This window comes from Prionailurus bengalensis, chromosome B4, assembly GCF_016509475.1.
Source record: "Prionailurus bengalensis isolate Pbe53 chromosome B4, Fcat_Pben_1.1_paternal_pri, whole genome shotgun sequence".
NCBI lineage: Eukaryota > Metazoa > Chordata > Mammalia > Carnivora > Felidae > Prionailurus > Prionailurus bengalensis.
In genome coordinates this window covers 46,028,246-46,049,759 of record NC_057358.1, presented here as the reverse complement: position 1 = coordinate 46,049,759, position 21,514 = coordinate 46,028,246, and the positions used below count along the sequence as shown (strand labels likewise).

General features: G+C 36.9%; 1 protein-coding gene and 1 pseudogene across 1 annotated transcript in view; one reads left to right on the top strand and one right to left on the bottom strand.

The window, feature by feature from the left end:
- The window catches only part of LRP6 (LDL receptor related protein 6), a 182,230-nt gene that overhangs the window by 47,555 nt on the left and 113,161 nt on the right, over nucleotides 1-21,514 (top strand). The gene's annotated exons all lie outside the window — the stretch shown is intronic.
- On the bottom strand, nucleotides 10,372-10,975 carry LOC122472430 (annotated as a pseudogene).

The following is a 21,514-nucleotide window of genomic DNA, read 5'->3' as shown; positions in this document are numbered from 1 at the left end:
CAGGTTTTTGCTGGTCATTAGAATGGAGTGATGACTTCTGAGCTACTTTCACACTGGACTTAAGTTGGAAGTTAGAGCTTTGTTTTTTTTTTTTGCATTGAAAATATGAATACATGACACATGGGAAAATAATAATATGATATTTATTAACCAAGAGGATCTTACACAGTATAGTATGAAATTTTAGTTTTGATAGATGAGTTCTAGGAATATTCAGAGGTCTTTATCTGGTTTGGGGCAGGCTTTAGGGGCTAGAACCTATGTGCTGTTGTATCTTATTTATATTCTCAGTCAAATTCCCTGAATCATTGGTATTGGATTTAATAATATTGTTATTTATTAAAATAAACTTAATCTACAGTAAGCAGATACTGTTTAGACTAGACTGACTTTGTGTAAAAATCTTTACAGTGAGACTGAGATAAGCAAATCTGCCTCGTATCAGTTTGTATATGGGAGGACCAAAGTGGAAGTGAAATCAGCAAAATGAATTCATAACTGTCTTTATATGCTTTCATTAATTTATTAATGATAGAGGTGTGAGTAAAACTCTCAAAACTTGGTTGTAAAATAAGATGAAATCTGTTTTCTTATATACTGTAACAATTTTTCTTTTAAGCCTAATCATGAGCAGACAACTGTTAGTAATCTGAAAGCAAAGTTTTCTGAAATGAGTCTCCTCAGAGATTGTGGAAAGAGTGGTATGTGCATGGAGATAAGACTACAAACATGAAAACTCTGTATCCTGTTTAGTAGAATTGAAGATGACTTTGGAAATGTGTGTGTTTGCCTGTAGAATGAGTGGTAAAATTGTAAGATGCTTTATGTTTATAAAAGATGAGAAGCATCATAAAAAAGCTCACTGTGCATTTGTCAAAACCCATAGAACTTTAACTGAGAAAGTGAACCTTAATGTATGCAAATTAAAAAAAATCATTTAGAAGGTTGGAAGACCTTAGGTAGATTGCAGATTGAGACAGAAGATTCTAATTCTGTTAGAAATTATGAAAGAATCTCACTGACAGAGTTGGGGAGGAAAGGTGCTGACTTAATTAACTTTGGAAATGCATGGAACCTAAAAGACTAAAGGCGAAAGGAACTGCACATAAGCAGTGTACTCCAGTTGTCAGTGTTGCTTCCCGTAGCTGTGATTGCATGCTAGAATTAAGCAGTTAAGTAAAATAGATCGTACGAGGTAGGAACCAAGTTTCTTACTTGGGATGGGAAGGTACAAATAAACAAGGGGAAGGATGATCCTCGTGGTAGTGACTTAGAATCGAAGACCTCAGTATGAGCTCATGTGTAACTTAATACAGTGTACATTTTAAGTCAGTTTAGTTCATTAACATCAAAGCAATCAAACGTAAAAAATCTCAGCCCTGGAATTAATGAACAGCTTTTCATATTTAAGGTAGAACTAGTAGAAAAGTATATTATAGTTAATTATTTTCAACATTGGCTTTCAAAAGCATTGTAGGATTTGTTAGACCTCACAGAAAGAATGTGGGAGAGTCCTAAATCCACACCTGTGTATTAGCAATCATATTGTTGAATGACTTTGGATATGAGGGAGCTTTGTATTGATACAAACAAATACATAACCCGTAATTGTAGAGTAATGATTGCATTTTGCACTATTTGTAATTTTATTTAAAGTACTGGTAAATATATGTGGTATGCTGCTTTCTTCTCTCTCTCTTTCTCTCATTCATTCCCAGGAGGAAACACAGCAACAGAGTTTCAGTGTAGCTAATACTTGTACCTAATTTTCAGTTAAACAGTTTGTGGCAAGACTTGTAGAATGACCATTTTCAAGTCATTCTGGGGCTGAGATAAATGACTGTAGTATGCCATATAAAGTCTTGGGAAAATTCAAGTCCTGTTTTTTCTTTTGATGAAATGAAGGGCTTGAGTGAAATAATTAGGGAGATATTTCTTAGAAACCTTGGAGCATCTTTGTAATTTTTTATTATGCATGCTTATTACCACATTTTCTGGGAGAATGATTTAAAATATTTTATCTTAGTGTTGCATTGTATCAACTATAATTTTGAATTGGGAAAATACAGTCACAATATCACTGAGATTTAATTGATGCTTTATCTGAATTGATGTAGTTTTATACTAGAAATATTGCTTAGTGTTTTCTAGAGTTGTATATACTACTTATGTTATTATATATTTACTGTGTATTTTCTGATATTCCAAAGACCCATCTCTATGGAAAGGTAATACTTTGGTTTTACTCTGTTACAATGCATGTTCTGATTTAGTACTTTTGGATGGAGCTTGAGATTTTCTGAGGCTGTTGATACATGGTCTATATTTTGAGTTGTAAGGCTTTAGAGCAAAGGGTGGTCCAAGTTTTCTAGAAACATTCAGAGTGTAAACATTTTAGTCTTTGTGGGCCACATACAGTCTCTGTTGCATGTTCTTTTTTCTTTTTCTTTTTTTCTTTCTTTCTTTTTTTTTTTTTTAACAACCTTTAAAAATGTAAAAACCATTCTTAGCTCATAGGGCCATACAAAAACAAAGCATGGGCTAGATTTGACACCCTTGTCATAGTTTGCCATTTTTTGCTTTAGAGAAAAAGGATGTATGCATTCAGTTGTTGATACAAGCAAAAATTCTAGAATTGGTGTGTGTTTGTAGCTTTTCTGCATTTCAGATCATATGATTTTTCTCTGACATAATTAATGAAGTGAATTATGGTTCAGAAGCTGATGGTTCAGAAACTTGTTGCTTTCGTTTTTTTGCTTATTGTAATTGAGGTATAATTTTACATAAAGTAAAATGTACCTTTTTTTAGTATATGATATTGCAAATTTTGACAAATGCATACAATTCTGTGTTGTCAAAGATGAACAAAGCTGGACCCTAGTTAAAAGGGTAAGTTCAGATTTTAATCAGTAATATATTATTGCAGTGTGGAATAGAGTGCAGTGTAAATGGAATTCTACTTTGATTTGTACATGGGTAACTCAGTGTTTTAAAGGGAGAATGAAGAAGTAGGGAGGCGGTGAGCAGGGGTTCAGTAGAGTCAGGGGAGTGATAAATTACAAAAAAACTGGAAGGGGAAATTGGTCTGTGTGAAACCATCTGGGTTGGTTAACTGGCACTTATCCAAGGCTCCTGCCCTCCCACAGAGACTGGCAGACAGGGGCCCTATGTTCAGGTGTTGGCTGGAACAAACAGTAAATTCTTTTGGCAGCAGTGAGTTTTCTCAGGCAGGCACTTTATGAGGGACTAGGGTCATCTTAGGGATGCAGCCTTGAGCTATTAGAAGCTATGTTAGTATTCTGTTCAAGTCTTTGTAGGCCAAGGTTGAGGCCTAGCTGAGAAAGGACTCAATGGAACCTAGATAGAGGTTAGTCAGAGAATCTTTGTCGGTACCAGCACCACAATTGAGATATGGAAATGTTCTACTACCCCCCAAAATTTCCTTGTGTGTTTTTGTACTTCTTGCCCCCCACTCTCAGCTCCTTGCAGTTACTGACTTGTTTTCTGTTCCTATAGTTTTGCCTATTCCAGAATGTCATATAAATGGAATCATGCAGTATGTAGCCTTTGAGATTGGCTTCTTTGAGGCTGAATAATGCATTTGAGGTTTATCTGTGTTGCTGTGTGTATCAGTAGTTTTTGTTGTTGTGGCTGAGTAAGATTGTATGGATGCTTTACAGTTTGTTTATCCACTAATTAGTTCAAGAATATTTGGGTTGTTTCTAGTTTTGGCAGTCACAAATAAAGCTGCTTTAACTATTCGTATTATGTATGAGCCTAAGTTTTTATTTCTCTTTCATTACTCTTGGGTAAATACCTAGGAGTCAGATTGCTGTGTTCCGTGGTAACTATAATTAACTTTATAAGAAACTGAAAATTTGCCAAAGTGGCTGTGCCATTTTTCATTTCCACTAGCAGTGTATGAGAGTTCCAGTTGCTTTGCATCCTCACTAGTACTTGATATTGTCAGTTTCCTTTAAGCCATTCTTACATGTATGCAGTGGTATCTTGTATGTGTATTTGTGTGTGTGTGTGTGTGTGTGTGTTTTAAACTGTCAAATCAGCTTTATTATTCAGAGCCACTTTGCGGAATTCAAAGAATATGGCACTTTCATAGGTTGTTTGCCAGCATCATTCTAGAGATATGGAAGGAAGGTTTTAAGTATAAATACAGTGGATTCTGAGCCTTGCCATATGCTGCTTCTATTGGAGGGTGGTGTTTCCCAGTCTAGGGAGCACACGGCCCCCATTCTCAGGGCTGGTTAATCCCTGGGTAAAGTCACCAACCTAGGCTCTACCTGGGTTGGCATATAAGTCAGGGTATGGCTAGTAAAACATAAACTACTAGGCTTTTTAGACAGAATTAAAAAAAATAACATTCCATTTATTTAAAAGTACAGTTCTTTCCAAAGCTTTTATTTATTTTTAATGTTTGTTTATTTATTTATGTATTTATTTGTTTTGAGAGCCTAAGAGAGAGCCTGGGTGTGTATGTGTGTGAGTGGGGGAAGGGCAGAGAGATAGAGAGGAGAGAGAATCTTAAGTTTCTGACAAGCACAGAGCATGATGAGGGACTTAATCCCGTGAACTGTGAGATCATGACCCAAGCTGAAACTGACTGAGCCACCCAGGCACCCTTCTAAAGCCTTTAAATTTAGCTGATAGATCTTATTTTTTTTAATTAAAGTATGGTTGACATAAAACGTTATATTAGTTTCAAATGTACAGCATAGTGATTCAATAATTACATATACATTATGAAATGCTCACTGTGATAAGTGTTGTTACCATCTGTCAACATAAAAAGTTATTACAGTATTATTGATCATATTCCTTATGCTGGACTTTTCATGCCTGTGACTTATCCATAACTGTAAGTTTATAACTCTTAATCCGAGTCACCTATTTTGCTTATCCCCCCTTCCCTAAAACCACTCTCACTTTTGACCCAGTTGCAGATTGAGGGTTGTCATGACTACCTGTAGGTTCAGTAATTCACTAGGACTTCCAGAATTCACTGAAAGTTGTTATATGCTGGTTATGGTTTATTTCAGTACAAGTAAAAATCAGCCAGGGAAAGAGGTGCACAGGACAGGGTCCAGGAGAGTTCCAAGTGCAGACCTTCAGTTGTCTTCTCCCAGTAGTGTTAGGTGTGTGGACAGTGCTTACTTCTCCCAGCAATGTGTGCCAACATGTGGAGTGATGCCAAATAGGGAAGTCAGATGAGACTTGGTGTGTGTTTTATTAGGGTTTGGTCATGTAGACATGATGAGTTCCTGCTTTGCTGACTATAGTCTCTAGCCCCCCCAGAGGTTGGGCTTACACTGAGTGGCCCAAAGCCCCTACACATTGTTAGCCTAGATTATCTGAGGTGGCTTATGGCCTCAGATCAACAAAAAGGCACTCTTAGTAAAGACAATTCAAGGGTTTAGAGATTACCTTACACTGGCTGAGGGCAAAGGCCAGCTCTATGTAAGGAAAAGGTTAATCATCTACTGCAGTTATGTATTTAGAAGTGTATTGGTTAATTTCCAAATTTTTAGGATTTTGTAGATATCTTTCCTTATATATTCTACTCTAATTTTCTTGTGGCCAGAGAACATACCATGTATGATTTCAATTCTTTGTTGCATAGCCCATATTCTTGTGAATATTCTGTATGTACTTGAGAATACTGTTTATTCTGCTATTCTGGAATGTTTTCTTTTCCAGTACATTGCAATAATTTTTGTCTTAAGATTAGAATTATTTGGTCTTTGAAAATTTTAGAGAATTTACCAGTAGATGTATGGGCTATGTTCTCCCTCCCTTTTTCTCCCACCTGGGAAACATGAATTTACTCTCTTGATTTTATTAATAGTTGTAGCTTACTCAGGTTTCTAAAAACTTGTCTTGATGTAGTTTTGTAAGCTCATGTTGTTCCTATACTTTTGGAAAATCTGTGGTACTTTTTTTATTTTATTTTTTTACTTTAGGGATTTCTTCTTCCTTTATTTTTCTTATACTTTTTTTGGATTAGCTCTTTACTTCTCATCCTTTTAGCTTTTATAATTTAAACATCCTTAGTACTATTTTTACCTGTACCTCAAAGTTTCATTATTTGCATCTAATATTTAGTAATAATGTAATAATCTAATAACGGAAATTTACAATTTTCATTGAGGTTTCTTTGAACTGTGTTTTTTTAGAAATGTGATTCTTAATTTCAAAACAGATATGGATTTTTCCTAGTTAATATTTCTAGGTTAATTAATTACAATTACTGTGTGGCATGTATGGTAGTCCTGTACTTAAGGTTTGCATTATGGTCCAGTGTGTGGTTATATCTAGAAAATATTGGGGTGCCTGGGTCGCTCCGTCATTTGAGCATCTGACTCTTGGTTTTGGCTCAGGTCATGATCTCACAGTTCTTGGGATCAAGCCTGTGTAGGGTTCTGCACTGACAGTGGGGAGCCAGTTCAGATTTCTCTATCCCTCTCTCTATGCCCCTCCCCCAAGCACACGTGCTCCCATTCTCTGTCTCTCCTTCTCTCTCAAATAAGTAAACTTAAAAAAAATTCCATGTGGGGCATGACTCTTGGTCTTGAGGTTGTGAGTTTGAGCTCTATGTTGGGCGTAGAGCTTACTTTAAAAAACTTTTTAAAAATCTTTAAAAAAAATAAAAATATTCTATGCGTGCTTAAGAAGATTGTATATTCTGTGTTTTTTGAATGCAGTGTTCTAGATGTGTCCATTCAATCAAATTTGTTCTGTTGAAATCTTCTGATTCCTGATTTTTAAGTCTCTGATTTATTGCTGAGAGAAGTGTGTTAAAAATATTTCGCTTGGTGATTAATTTGGCAGTTTCTTTCTATAGATATGCCTATTTTGCTTTATGTGCATTGAGGCAGTGTTTTGAAATAGAGGTAAGATAAAGACTTCTCTTCCTAACGTACTTATACCATTATTTATTGACTTAGTTGCTGCTAATGCATTTTGCCCCAGAGTTTTGTTAGGTATTGCTTGCCATATCCACTTTTCTCTGGTAAGTTTTTGCCTCATTTATATAGTGTTCCATCTTTTTACTTTTTGTGTGTTTATATTTTCTAGGTGTTTCTTTTTTAAGTAGCATATAGTTGCAGTTTTTGGGTTGATTTTAAATCCATTGTTAAAGTTTGTGTTCTACTGAAGCTTTTTAAAAAAATTTTTAAAAAAATGCTTTTATTTATTTTTGAGAGAGACAGAACACAAGTGTGGGGTCGGGGACAGAGAGAGAGGGAGACCACAGAATCCGAAGCAGGCTCCAGGCTCTGGGCTGTCAGCACAGAGCCTGATGTGGGACTCGAATTCATGAGCCGTGAGACCATGGCCTGAGCTGAAGTCTGACTGAGCCACCCAGGCACCCATCTACTGAAGCTTTTTTAAGTCCTTTTACAACTTGTGCTTATTGTGGTTGCTCATGTATTTGGATTCATATCTGACATTTTATTTTGAGTTTTCTATTTGTTCTGCCCATTTCTTTTCTCTTCTTTCTTGTCTTTCATATCAATTATATTTTGTCATTCAGTTTTTTCCATCTGCAAATTTGCAGTCTTTTGAGAATTTTAAAAATTTTATTTTTTTGAGAATTCTTAAAATTCTAGGATTTTTTTGACATGTATACTTATGAAATCCTTAGTATACTTTATCTCTGCTTATTATTCTTTTGTCTTATATATGTCATTATCATGAGTTTAAGTTCTCCTGCATTGTTTCCAGCCCACAAGACATTATTTTTAAAATTGAGGTAAAAAGAATAACATAATAATTATGGTATGCCTACTATATATACAAGCTAATCAATAGAATATTACCAGTACAGATTGCTGTCTATACTGGTTGCCTCCTTGCTTGCACCATACATCATACTTAATTCTTTGTTTTTGGCGTTGTGAAGTAGTGTGAGACTCTAAAGAGAACCCCCCTCTCCACCATGAGTTTTAAAAATATACACTAGATTTTCAATTTGATAAATTTTGAGAGTTAGATTAAAAATTAATTCCTAGTCAGGTCCCATTTTCTTTTTGTCAGTTATTTCAATTTAAGGAAAGAGTTTATTCTGTAGCTTTCAAACGATTTTGTCCTTCTTCTTTTCTACCTGCTTTCCATCTCTGGTAGATTAATGAATGCCTATTGAAATGCCTACTGAGGGGTGCCTGGGTGGCTCAGTCGGTTAAGCGTCCGACTTTGGCTCAGGTCATGATCTATGGTCTATGAGTTCGAGCCCCGTGTCGGGCTCTGTGCTGACAGCTCAGAGCCTGGAGCCTGTTTCCGATTCTGTGTCTCCCCCTCTCTCTGACCCTCCCCCGTTCATGCTCTGTCTCTCTCTGTCTCAAAAATAAATAAAACATTAAAAAAAAATAAAAAAATGTCTCCCTCTCTCTCTGCCCCTCCCCGGTTCATACTCTGTCTCTCTCTGTCCCAAAAATAAATAAATGTTGAAAAAAAAAATTAAAAAAAAAAAAAAAGGGGCGCCTGGGTGGCGCAGTCGGTTAAGCGTCCGACTTCAGCCAGGTCACGATCTCGCGGTCCGTGAGTTCGAGCCCCGCGTCAGGCTCTGGGCTGATGGCTCAGAGCCTGGAGCCTGTTTCCGATTCTGTGTCTCCCTCTCTCTCTGCCCCTCCCCGGTTCATACTCTGTCTCTCTCTGTCCCAAAAATAAATAAATGTTGAAAAAAAAAATTAAAAAAAAAAATGCCTACTGAAATGTACTCTTTGGTTTTTTTAAGTAGTATTTATATAGAACTTAATAGCAAATTAATATCTTACCTGTTGCTTTATATTCTTTTGGTAAGTAAATCGGTGTGAAGTCATCCTATTTAAAATACGTGTTTCTGATGTTTTAAAAAGTAAATATTAAATGACTGTTTCTCTTTTGTTATTTTCTGTGGTTACCTTGAAGTTTTTTCTTTGACTTGTTTGATTCCAGGGTGAAGTTGGAAGTAACTAATTCTTGCTTTTTGGCCCTAGTTAGTATCCAGGTAGCTCTAAAATTAGCACCATTATCAGAAGACTGGAGATTTTCTAGCTACTATTTCATTCTGAGTTTTGGAGTCTCAGAAAAAAATGGAGTCTATAGTTTTGTCAAAGAATCTTAATCTCCCCCTTTTCCCCCCCCACAAACAGTAGGTCTACTGTGGGTGTCTGATTAAGATTGCAGACTTTTCTCTGTTGATTTATGTGGATTTGAAAAAGAGTAAAAAGTGATGGCTTTTTATTTTCAGCAGTGTTTAAACATTTGGAAGTATACCAGTTTTCCCAGGTGAAATCTCAGCATTATTAATTGGTTTCGAGTAATGCAGTTTTCTTAAAGGCACGATGGCTTCTCCTATTTGACTGGACCTACTTGAAGGACAAAAAAAAAATTTATGATTATTTTAAAAAACATTAGTTTTGTGGGGCACCAGAGTGGTTCAGTCAGTTAAGTGTCTGATTCCTGATTTTGGTTCAGGTTGTGTCCCAGGTTGTGTTATGGGATTGAGCCATGTGTTGGGCTCTGAGCTGAGCATGGAGCCTAGTTGGGACTGTGTACCTCTCTCCCTTTGCCCCTCTCTCTCGCGTATGCTCGCTGTTTGTCTCTCTCTAAAATAAAAACAACAACAACAACAAGAACAACAAGAAAGCATTAGTTTTGTGATCTTTTTCACACTTTATTAAGAATAGCTAATGGTTGATGTAAGTCACCCAGTGTCAAAGTAATACAGTGTCAAAGTGACTGCACTATTTATATTGTGTATATTTTTATGAAAATTCGTAGGTAAGTTAACATAATGCCTCTTTTACCACTTTGGCAGAATTTTCTAAACTGAGAATACAAGCGTTTAAAGGATATTTAATTATATTCATTTGTTCATATCTTATAAGTAAAATGAGACTCTGGTGTGTATAATATATTGAGTGAAGAAGCAAACTAAAACATCACTGAGGGTTACCACTAAATATTTATATATGTAAAGAATTGGATACTAAAAGCTTGAATTTGTAATAGAAGTTTGACAGTCTCTTTTTATCTTCACAGATCTTTGGATATTTATACTCAGTAAAATTTAAGCAGTAATTGTGAAATCTAAAAATTCTACTTCTCAAGTTATAAAACCTTTGAGGAAAATACGGAAGACTGTTGTGTGGGAAGTAATTTATTTGGTGCTTTGCTTCCTAATATGATCTTCCATAGCTTTAAGAGCTAATTATTAACTAATATTTAGGGCCAACTGGCTAGTGAGTTAAATACATTAACACCACTGTAAAAGAACAGAGTGCTAAGGACAAACAGATGCTTCAGAAAGTCGGATTCTTCTTCACTAGTTTTGAGCCCTAAGTGAATTAGAATTCCTTGAGGATCATTTATTTTTATTTATTTTTTGCTGGAGAGTATTTAATGTGGATGCTCAAGGCCTGGGCAGAGTGGGGAGTGCTCTGGAATTAGGCAGACAGGCAAGGTGGGTGGTTTGCAAGTCCACACCTGACCCCAGGAGAGGATGCTGGGTGATGGGTGCTGGCTCAGGCATGCCAAGGGGAGTACCAGAAGGATGGCCCAGGCAGGCAGACTCACCAGGGGACTCGCAGGCCAGCCCATGAGAAGGTATCTAGCCCAGGTGGTGAGTGCCCAGGCCAGAACATAACCCAGGGTTGTAGCTGGTTGGTGGCTCCCAGAGCCTAGGAACTGGCATTGTTAGGGACCTTCCTGAGCTGCTGCTGGAATGCAAGGCATATCTGCTGGGTGGACTCAAGCAGCTTCTGGAGGCAGGCATGGAGGGGGTCATTTTTCTCCTCCTAAGTGGTCCAGACAGGAGTTGATCTGGTCCATCAGGGAGTTGATGGCAGCATGTTCTGCTTCCCAGAAGCCATCATCCTTGCCTTTTGTGCCTGCCTCCATCGGCATGCCCAGGTCCCTGTCGGGGCCTGACATTGTGCTATGATGGAATGCTGTGTTGGGTGAAAGGTCAAGGTGCTTTTAGACAATATTGATGCTTGGGTCCCAACCCAGACCAATTTAATCAGAATCTCTGATCGAAGAGCCGAAGTTATTGATATTTTTAAGAGTTTCTTTTTTTCTTTTCCTGATATTTTTAAGAGTTTCTGAAGTAAGTCATTCCCAAATGCTGCTGGAATTGAAAATTTATGCTTTTGGTATTTCATCCTGGTGGTGGTGATGGTGGCATCGTCATCATCATTAGTGTGTGTGTATATGTGTGGAGGAGGGAGCACAGTCTAAGAAACACTATGTTAAAGAAAACTTGTATTAGTTTGTTCAGGCTTCTATAACAAAATACCATTACTGGTGACTTAAAAATAGCAGAAATTTATTTCTCTCAGTTCTGGAGGTTGGAAGATCCAAGATCAAGGTGCTGGCAGATTTGGTGTCTGCTGAGGGCCTGCTTTCTAGATGGCTGTTTTTCACTGAAACCTCACAAAGTAGAAGAGACAGGGGAGCTTTCTTGGGCCTTATTAGTAAGGGCAGTAATCCTATTTATGAGGGTTCTACCCTAGTGACTATTTACCCCCAGAAGCCCTACCTCCTAATACCATCACAGCGAGAGTCGAGATTGCAACATACATGGACTTTCATACCATAGCATAATTGCTATATTTACAATTCTAGTTTCTGAATATTCAAGGACTGATGATTGGGTTTTGAAGTTACGAAAGTGTGAATAAATCAGACAGTTTAGCTGAGTTTTCTTCCTTTAACAGTTCATTGTTTCATTGTTTATGGTGACATAAATATCAAGTTTTATTTATATATTAAAAAAAATGTTTTTTAATGTTTATTTATTTTTGAGACAGAGAGACAGAGCATGAACAGGGGAGGGTCAGAGAGAGAGAGAGGGAGACACAGAATCTGAAACAGGCTCCAGGCTCTGAGCTGTGAGCACAGAGCCTGATGCGGGGCTCGAACTCACAGACCTCAAGATCATGACCTGAGCTGAAGTCTGACGCCCAACCAACTGAGCCACCCAGGCGCCCCACAAGTTTTAATGTTAAGTTGGCTTTTCTGTCACAGATTGTTCTCTTTATATCAGTTTTCATCAAGATACTGTTTTAGGTAAGACCACAGATGGAAGGTTCAGGATGTGATTTCCCTGGTCTTTCTCTGTCAGTCATTCTCATGGATGTTGACATTGGCCCTTATGAGAGGAGTCCCGGTAGATTGAAGGAAGAGCTGTGAGACTTTTGAAAACACGCCATTTGTAAGATGTTGCGAATGGGGGTAGTTATATGAGGCCTTGTTGGGAGAAGAGTTGAAGTGACCGTCTAAACTTTAAAGTGATGCTTTTGGGTGGTATTTGGATCTAAAAATTGATGTTCGTGTTCACAGTTTATTTTTATTTTTAGAGAGCAAGCGAGTGGCGGACAGGGGCAAAGGGAGAGAGAATCTAAAGCAGGCTCCATGCCCAGTGTGAAACTGGACACAGGGCTCAATCCCACGACCCTGGGATCATGACCTGAGCCAAAATAAAGAGTTGGACGCTCAACCGACTGAGCCACCCAGGCATCCCCATCGTTTTAAGTAACAGAAGTCCCTGTGATTTAAACAGAAAAAGTATTTTTAAAGAGGTTATTGGGTTACTCCTAATAATATTGGGTTATTTCCTAAATGGTAGGAGAACCAGCCTTCGAATCTGTAGCCAGGAACAATGCTACAAATCATACCACAGATGTGATCCAGTGATAGCACTGGATGTTAGGTAGCATATTTGCCACTATTTGTACTCTCACTGACATGAGGCAACAGATATTCCTAAAACAGATATTCCTAAAATTGCTGCTAGTTCTTTTTGCAAAAGTGGATTAAAGAAGGCTGAATTAATTCAAACTAGATTTAATTTTCTTTTGCTATTGCCCCCAACCTCACCAGCATGGATTGCTTGTGGTCCCTGCTATGCTGCTCTGCTGTTGCTTCCTTCTTCTCTGCCTCCTCTTCCTCCTTTTCTTGGTTTGTCTGACTGGCAAAACCCAAATCTTATGCACCTGTCCCACTTGCAAGGGAGGTTCGGAAAGCAAATAGCTGCTGCTTTCAGTTTCTTTAGTTTCAAGTGATTCTGTCTCATAAAGTGGAAGATTCTTTAAGCATAGGAAGGTAGTTTAGATACTAGATGGCCCCCTCAGATGCCAGGTATCCATGGCAGACATTTTGTAAGTGAATGATCATAGGATTTGTGGCTGTCTTTGCCATGATTTGAGTATTGGTTTTATTTCCCCCCCCTTTTTAATGTTGAAAGAGTGAATGAGGTATGGTGGTGGACATAAAGGAAGAAGAGAGTTAATAGAACTATAAGTTTTGTAACTGGAATGGGCCCCAGGAAAAATCTAAGCCAATCTAAAAAAGAAAATACCAATTATAAGAGTTAATGTTCTTTAGGTAGATGTCGTTCTCTGAGAAGTCATCTTGACTCCTAATAATGAAACCGATTTTTACCCCCATTAGTCCTCATAAGAAAGCTGCTATATAATGTAATGAACAATACCATTATAATACCCACAAGTCATAGATTTCTTTGGCATTTATCCCTGTTGCATCAGGGCAAAGTGCAATTTTGTAAAAGCAGGTAAGATGAGCTGGAGAGGTGAACTGAGGAAATATTCAAGGGTAAAGGCAAGATTCTCCTCAAAAACTAATTTTGGGATTTCTGTAATCGATAGTAATTAAAGGCGTGACTGAAGTAATTTTACCTTGAAAACATAAATTCTCTCCACCAGGCCATTAAAAAAAAAGTCCATGAAACTATCTATGTATAACTTCTGGTTTTGAGCGATGGGATATTCTAGTATACCCTCTAATGTGACCTTGTAGCAAAATGTGTCTTGAGTAGACTAATTATATGGGTTTATTAGGTATAAACCAGTTTTAAATTTAGGGGAAATATTGTTACAGTAAAGTGTTACAGGTATTGCTATATCAATCTGTACAGTAGGGGAACAAAGGAGAGAGTATTCAGTTTTATTTTGGGGGCTATTTCAGATTGACCTTTTCTAGCTGAGCAGTTGTTTTCCAGAGGGACAAGGTATGGAAATGGGTAATAGTTTTTAGTCAGTAGGAACACTGTGTGCCAGACTCTTTCATGCTGTTGCACGTTCAAGGAATAGCAAACAGCTTGTAACTGGAACATAGTAGAAGAATAATGATATTTGTTAAAATAAAATTCTGCCTTTGTTTTTTCAGGTTATGGTTCTGTAATACACACATACAAAATGTCCCAAGAGCAGGTGAATGCAAACCATTATTAAGCATTTGAGTGCTGACTGTACATACTCTTGCCATTATATTAGATTGTTTTGTGATAGGGGTTACAGTAATAAGTAAGGCAAGGACCTGGAATATAGAGGGGTGGGAAATGTGTGAAGAGCCCTAATATTTTATGTATTTGATGTACAGGGGATATTGAAATGTACAGGGAGAGTGTGCTTGAGGGAGTCATGAAATTCTTCACCAAATATCACTAATGGTGACATTTGAACTCATCTGAAGAATCAGGATATTTATGACAGTATAAAAGGAGGAGAGAGACATTCTAGACAGTATATCCTCTATTATATTTAAAGGACCTCAAAATGCATCACCTATGATTTCTTCAGAAAGGATTGTAGACAATAGCAATTTGGGAAAATGCATAACTTGGAGATATTGGGGGTTTGGTTCCATACTACGGCCATAAAGTGAATATCACAGTGAAGTGAATCAAGTGAACTTGTAGGCTTGCCAGTACATATAAAAGTTATATTTACACTATACTGTAGTCTATTACTGTATACTGTAGTCTGTTAAGTGTGCAATAGCATTATGTCTAAACAATGTATATACCTTAATTAAAAAATACTGCTAAAAATGCATACCATTATTTGAGCTTACAAAGTGAGTGATGATCACAGATCACCATAACAAATATAATAGTAATGAAAAGTTGAAATATTGGGAGAATTACTAAAGTGTGACGGAGACATGACATGAGAAAGTGCTGTTGGAAAATGGTTCTGATGGACTTTCTTGATAAAGTGTTATCACAAACCTTCAATTTGTAAAAACAAAACAAAACAAAAAAACATAGTATCTGTGAAACGCAATTTAACAAGGTATGCCTGTACTATAGTTAGCATTTTGTTTGATAATAGGGAATTAAATGGATTTAGTATGTTACTTATTTCCAGGTTTATAAACTTTATCTTCTTAGAGTGGTATATTAGTATTATTTCTGAATTAAATTTATTCTTTATATTATGTCCAACTTTTTGAAATTAGTCAACTAGACTGAGTGTTTAAGGATCATTCTTAGCAACCTAATTTTCTCCAGGATAACCAGTTTATATATGTAGAATTCCATTATGATGAATATTATCACAGCAAAGAGTCTATTTAATAGAGCCATCCCCATGTTCCTTCTTGTCCCTCAATAGTAGAATCTTTTTTATATGGTTACTGTACATTTTCTTTAAAAAAAAAAAAAAAAACCTCTAAAATGAATGCTTTCACTGTCTTTTGTCAATCACCACTTATTGTTAAAATGTGATACAAACACAGTCAAGTAGAGGGGAAGCATGGAATTATAGCCGACTTCTTCACAGTTCTTTTTTTTCTTTGTTCTATCAGGAAACATATCCTTGAATTCTCCAACCTCCACTTCACTTAAAAGCCCAATTTACTAACCAAAGTAAGATGGAACTGGTGCAGGGGTCAGGAAGAGGAAGAGTGTATGAATTTCGCATGACACTTTTTTTTTTTCACTTTCATTAGAGTAGTCAAAATTTTTTTCACTGGTTGTAAAATTTCACCTTCTATATGTCACATTATGTTCTTAGAATGTGGCATGACTCCTACACTTTGGGGCTGGTTTGGTTTCATATGCAGCTTTTTATTGCAGTTTCTTTTGCCCTGTTCCTATAGCCCAACTTTTTATTTTACTAAGTAAGACCCTTTTTATTTTATTTACCTTTTCTGCCCAACTCTCCTAATTTTTGCACTAATTTTTCTTTTACTCTGTTGAGTGGTTCCATGGTTGTAGAAGGAAAAACAATGAGATAAAGATGCTCATTTCATCCTTCTCTGAAGTCATCATGCTGCCCCCTAAACTCTGTCTCTATTCCGTTTTGTTGAATGACACCAGTGTGGACTCATTCACATTTGCCAGCTCTTGAGAGCCATCCTGCTCTATCATTTATCTTTCTTCTCCCACATTGTTCCATCTTTCCACTTTTGTTTTCATCAGTTCTCATTTGGAATATTTCAGAAGTTTTGTGCTTTGCTTTTCTTTCTTGAATTTCTTCACCTTATCACCAGTGATTAAAACGATAATCTTACTGCTTTAATTTTCTGTTTAGAGTCTAAAATACCTTTGCATCACCTATAGGTCATGCAGTTCAAGCTTCTTTGCACATCAGAATAGGTCCCTTCTGTGGGATTTCTTTTGTTGGCAGGTGTTCCCCTCAACCCACTACATTCTGCAGCTCTACTGATCTTGCTCTTTATTGAATGTGTCATGACTTCTGATGTCTTTTGCATATGCTGTGTCTTCCTGGAATGCTGTTTCTCATTTTGGGAACTGCCTAAATAAAAGTACTGTTTCTCTGGCAAGCTTTTATTGACAACTGTTAACATTTACTAGCTTGATTAAGTATCACTTCCTTGTACTGTCTTAGCACCCTGTTCATACATCTCCTGCTACGTTTATCACTCCTCGCCTAGAGGCAGGTTTCATAGGAACAGTTGTTTTGCCTTGCTTATTTTTGTATTTCTTATGTCAAGGATGATGCTTAGCTCCTAATAGGTGCTTAGTACATTTTAAAAAATTGAATAATATCTTGGTAATTTATAAAATACTTCTGTGTTTTTCTACTTCCTGTGGCTCTTTCTCTTTCTATATTAAACTTGTAGTGAGTTTTTAACTTAAATGTTAATCAGGTAACATAGGGAAATTTTAGTATTTATAGATGAAATTTATTACTTTACATTTTAAATATTTGAACAAATGAAGGTATCAGCAAGATTTACTTCTAAATTTTTATCAAATTTTCATCTTGACAAATGTCTCATTTTCACTTGTATTTGAAGCTTTTAACCTTGAAGTAACATGACTTGGTATATTTTTTACTATTAAATAGTGTGAGAATTATCTATTAGCTTTGATAAGCAGTGGCATACAAATAATTTTATTACTAAAATTCTAATTGAGCTAATTTATTAACAACTTTTTAAAAAATATAATTTATTATCAAGTTGGCTAGCATACAGTGTATACAGTGTGCTCGTAGTTTTGGGAGCTTACATACAACACCCAGTGCTCATCCCAACAAGTGCCCTCCTCAATGCCCATCACCCATTTTCCCCTCTCCACACCCCTCCCCCCACCGCCCCACCAACCCTCAGTTTGTTCTATGTATTTAAGAGTCTCTTACGGTTTGCCTCCCTCCCTCTCTGTTTGTAACAATTTTTTCCCCCTTCCTTTCCCCCATGGTATTCTGGTAAGTTTCTCAAGTTCCACATATGAGTGAGAACATACGATATGTGTCTTTCTGTGACTGACTTATTTCACTTGGCATAATACCCTCCAGTTCCATCCACGTTGCTACAAATGGCAGGATTTCATTCTTTCTCATTGCTAAGTAGTATTCCATTGTATATATAAACCACATCTTCTTTATCCCTTCATCAGTTGATGGACATTTAGGCTCTTTCCATAATTTGGCTATTGTTCAAAGTGCTGCTAAAAACATTGGGGTACCTGTGCCCTTATGCATCAGCACTCCTGAATCCTTTGGATAAATTCCTAGCAGTGCTATTCCTGGGTCATAGGGTAGGTCTGTTTTTAATTTTTTGAGGAACCTCCACAGTGTTTTCCAGAGTGGCTGTACCAGTTTGAATTCCCATCAACAGTGCAGGAGGGTTCCTGTTTCTACACATCCTTGCCAGCATCTGTTGTTTCCTGAATTGTTAATTGTAGCCACTCTGACTGGTGTGAGGTGGTATCTCAGTGTGGTTTGGATTTGTATTTCCCTGATGGTGAATGATGTTGAGCAGCTTTTCATGTGTCTGTTGGCCATCTGGATGTCTTCTTTGGAGAAGCGTCTATTCATGTCTTCTGCCCATTTCTTCACTGGATTATTTGTTTTTCGGGTGTTGAGTTTGGTAAGTTCTTTATTAGATTTTGGATACTAACTCTTATCCGATATTTCATTTGCAAATATCTTCTCCCATTCTGTCGGTTGCCTTTTAGTTTTGTTGATTGTTTCCTTTGCAGTGCAGAAACTTTTTACTTGATGAGGTTCCAAAGTTCATTTTTGCTTTGAATTCCATTGCCTTTGGAGATATGTTGAGCAAGAAATCACTGAAGGTGAGGTCAAAGAGGTTGTTGCCTGTTTTCTCCTCTAGGGTTTTGATGGTTTCCTGTGTCATATTTAGGTCTTTCATCCATTTTGAGTTTATTTTTGTGTATAGTGTAAGAAAGTGGTCTAATTTCATTTTTCTGCATGTTGCTGTCCAGTTCTCCCGGCACCGTTTGCTAAAGAGACTGTCTTTTTTCCATTGAATACTCTTTCCTGCTTTGTCAAAGATTAGTTGGTCATACATTTGTGGGTATGATTCTGGGTTCTCTGTTCTATTCCATTGGTCTATGTGTGTGTTTTTGTGCCAGTACCATATCGTCTTCATGATTACAGCTTTGTAGTAGAGGCTAAAGTCCGGGATCATGATGCCTCCTGCTTTGGTTTTCTTTTTCAATATTACTTTGACTATTCGGGGTCTTTTCTGGTTCCATACAAATTTTAGGATTGTTTATTCTAGCTTTGAGAAGAATGCTGGTGCTATTTTGATTGGGACTACACTGAATGTGTAGATTGCTTTAGGTAGTATTGACATTTTAACGATATTCTTCCAGTCCATGAGCATGGAACGTTTTTCCATTTCTTTGTGTCTTCTTCAGTTTCGTTCATAAGTTTTCTGTAGTTTTCAGCATACATCTTTGGCTAGGTTTATTCTTAGATATTTTCTGGTTCTTGGCCCAGTTGTAAATGGGACCAATGTCTTGATTTCTCTTTCTGGTGCTTCATTATTGATGTATAGAAATGCAACTGATTTCTGTATATTGATTTTGTATCCTGTGACTTTGCTGAATTCTTGTATCAGTTCTAGCAGCTTTTGGTGGAGTCTTTTGGGTTTTCCATGTAGGGTATCATGTCATCTGCGAAAAGTGAAAGTTTGACTACTTCTTTGCCAATTTGGATACCTTTTATTTCATTTTGTTGTCTGATTACTGAGGCTAAGACTTCCGACACTATGTTAAACAACAGTAGTAAGAGTGGACATCCCTGCCGTGTTCCTGATCTCAGGGGGAAAGCTCTCAGTTTTTCCCCATTGAGGATGATATTAGCTGTGGGCCTTTCATATATGGCTTTTATGATGTTTAGGTATATTCTTTCTATCCCTACTTTCTTGAGGGTTTTTATTGAGAGAGGGTACTATGTTTTGTCAAATGCTTTTTCTGCATCTATTGACAGGATCAAATGGTCCTTATTCTTTATTTTATTAATGTGATGTATCACATTGATTGATTTGCAAATATTGAAGCAGCCCGGCAGCCCAGGAATGAATCCCACTTGATCATGGTGAATAATTCTTTTTATATGCTCTTGCATTCGATTTGCTAGTATCTTGTTGAGAATTTTTACATCCATGTTCATCAGGGATATTGGCCTGTAATTCTCCTTTTTAGTGGGGTCTCTGTCTGGTTTGGGAATCAAGGTAATGCTGCCTTCAGAGAATGAGTCCGGAAGTTTTCCTTCCATTTCTGTTTTTTTGGAACAGCTTGAGAAGGAAAGGTATTAATGTCTGGTAGAATTCCCCTGGTAAGCCATCTGGCCCAGAACTCTTATTTGTTGGGAGATTTTTGATAACTGATTCAATTTCTTCACTAGTTAGTTATGGGTCTGCTCAAATTTTCTATTTCTTCCTGTTTGAGTTTTGGTAGTGTGTGGGTGTCTAGGAATTTGTCCATTTTTCTGACATACAACTTTTCATAGTATTCTCTGATAATTGTATTTCTGAGGGGTTTGCTGTGATAAGTCCAATTTCATTTGTGATTTTGTCTATTTGGGTCCTTTCTCTTTTCTTTTTGAGAAGTCTGACTAGGGATTTATCAATTTTATGTTTTCAATAAACCAGCTCTTAGATTCATTGATCTGGTCTGGTTTTGTTTTTTTGTTTTTTGTTTTTGAGTCTTTATTGTTTATTTCTGCTCTGGTCTTTATTATTTCTCTTCTTCTCTTGGCCTTGAGGTTTCTGAGCTGTTCTGCTTCTTGTTCCTTTAGGTGTGCTATTAGATTTTGTATTTGGGATTTTTCTTGTTTCTTGAGATAGGCCTGGATTGCAATGTATTTTCCTCTTAGGACTGCCTTTGCTGCATCCCAGAGGGTTTGGACTTTTGTGTTTTCATTCATTTGTTTCCATATATTTTTAAATTTTCTCTTTAATGGCCTGGTTGACCCTTCCATTCTTTAGTAGGATGTTCTTTAACCTCTATTCATTTGGAGGTTTTCCAAACTTTTTCCTGTGGTTGATTTCAGGTTTCATAGCATTGTGATCTGAAAATGTGCATGGTATGGTATGATCTCATTTCTTTTATATTTATTGAGGGCTGTTTTGTGACCCAGTATGTGCTCTATCTTGGAGAATGTTCCATGTGCAGTAGAGAAAATGTGTATTCTACTTTTGGATGAAAAGTTCTGAATATATCTGTCAAGTCTATCTGGTCCAGTGTATCATTCAGGGCCACTGTTTCTTTATTGATATTCTGTCTAGATGATCTGTCCATTGTTGTAAGTGGAGTATTAAAGTCCCCTGCAATTACCACATTCTTACCAATAAGATTGCTTATGTTATTGTTATATATATTTGGATGCTTCTGAATTCGGTGCATAGCTCTTCTTGATGGATAATTGTTAACTCTTCTTGATGGATAGACCCTGTAATTATGATATAATGCCCTTCTTCATCTCTTGTTACAGCCTTTAGTTTAAAATCTAGTTTGTCTGAAAAAAGTATGGCTACTCCAGCTTTCTTTTGACTTGCAGTAGCATGATAGGTGGTTCTCCATCCCCTCACTTCAATCTGAAGGTGTCCTCAAGTCTAAAATGGGTCTCTTGTAAGACAGCAGGTAGATGGATGTTTTTTTTTGTTGTTGTTGTTTTTAATCCATTCTGATACCCTGTGTCTTTAGATTGGAGCATTTAGTCCATTTACATTTAGCATTTTTATTGAAAGATAGGTATTTAGTGTCATTGTGTTATCTGTAGGTTTCATGCTTGTGGTAATGTCCCTGGTCCTTTGTAGTCTTTGCAACATTCCACTCACGGAGTCCCCTTTAGGATCTCTTATAGGGCTGGTTTAGTGGTGATGAACTCCTTCAGTTTTTGTTTGGGAAAACCTTTATCTCTCCTTCTATTCTGAATGACAGCCTTGCTGGATAAAGGATTCTTGGCTGCATATTGTTCCTATTCAGCACATTGAATAT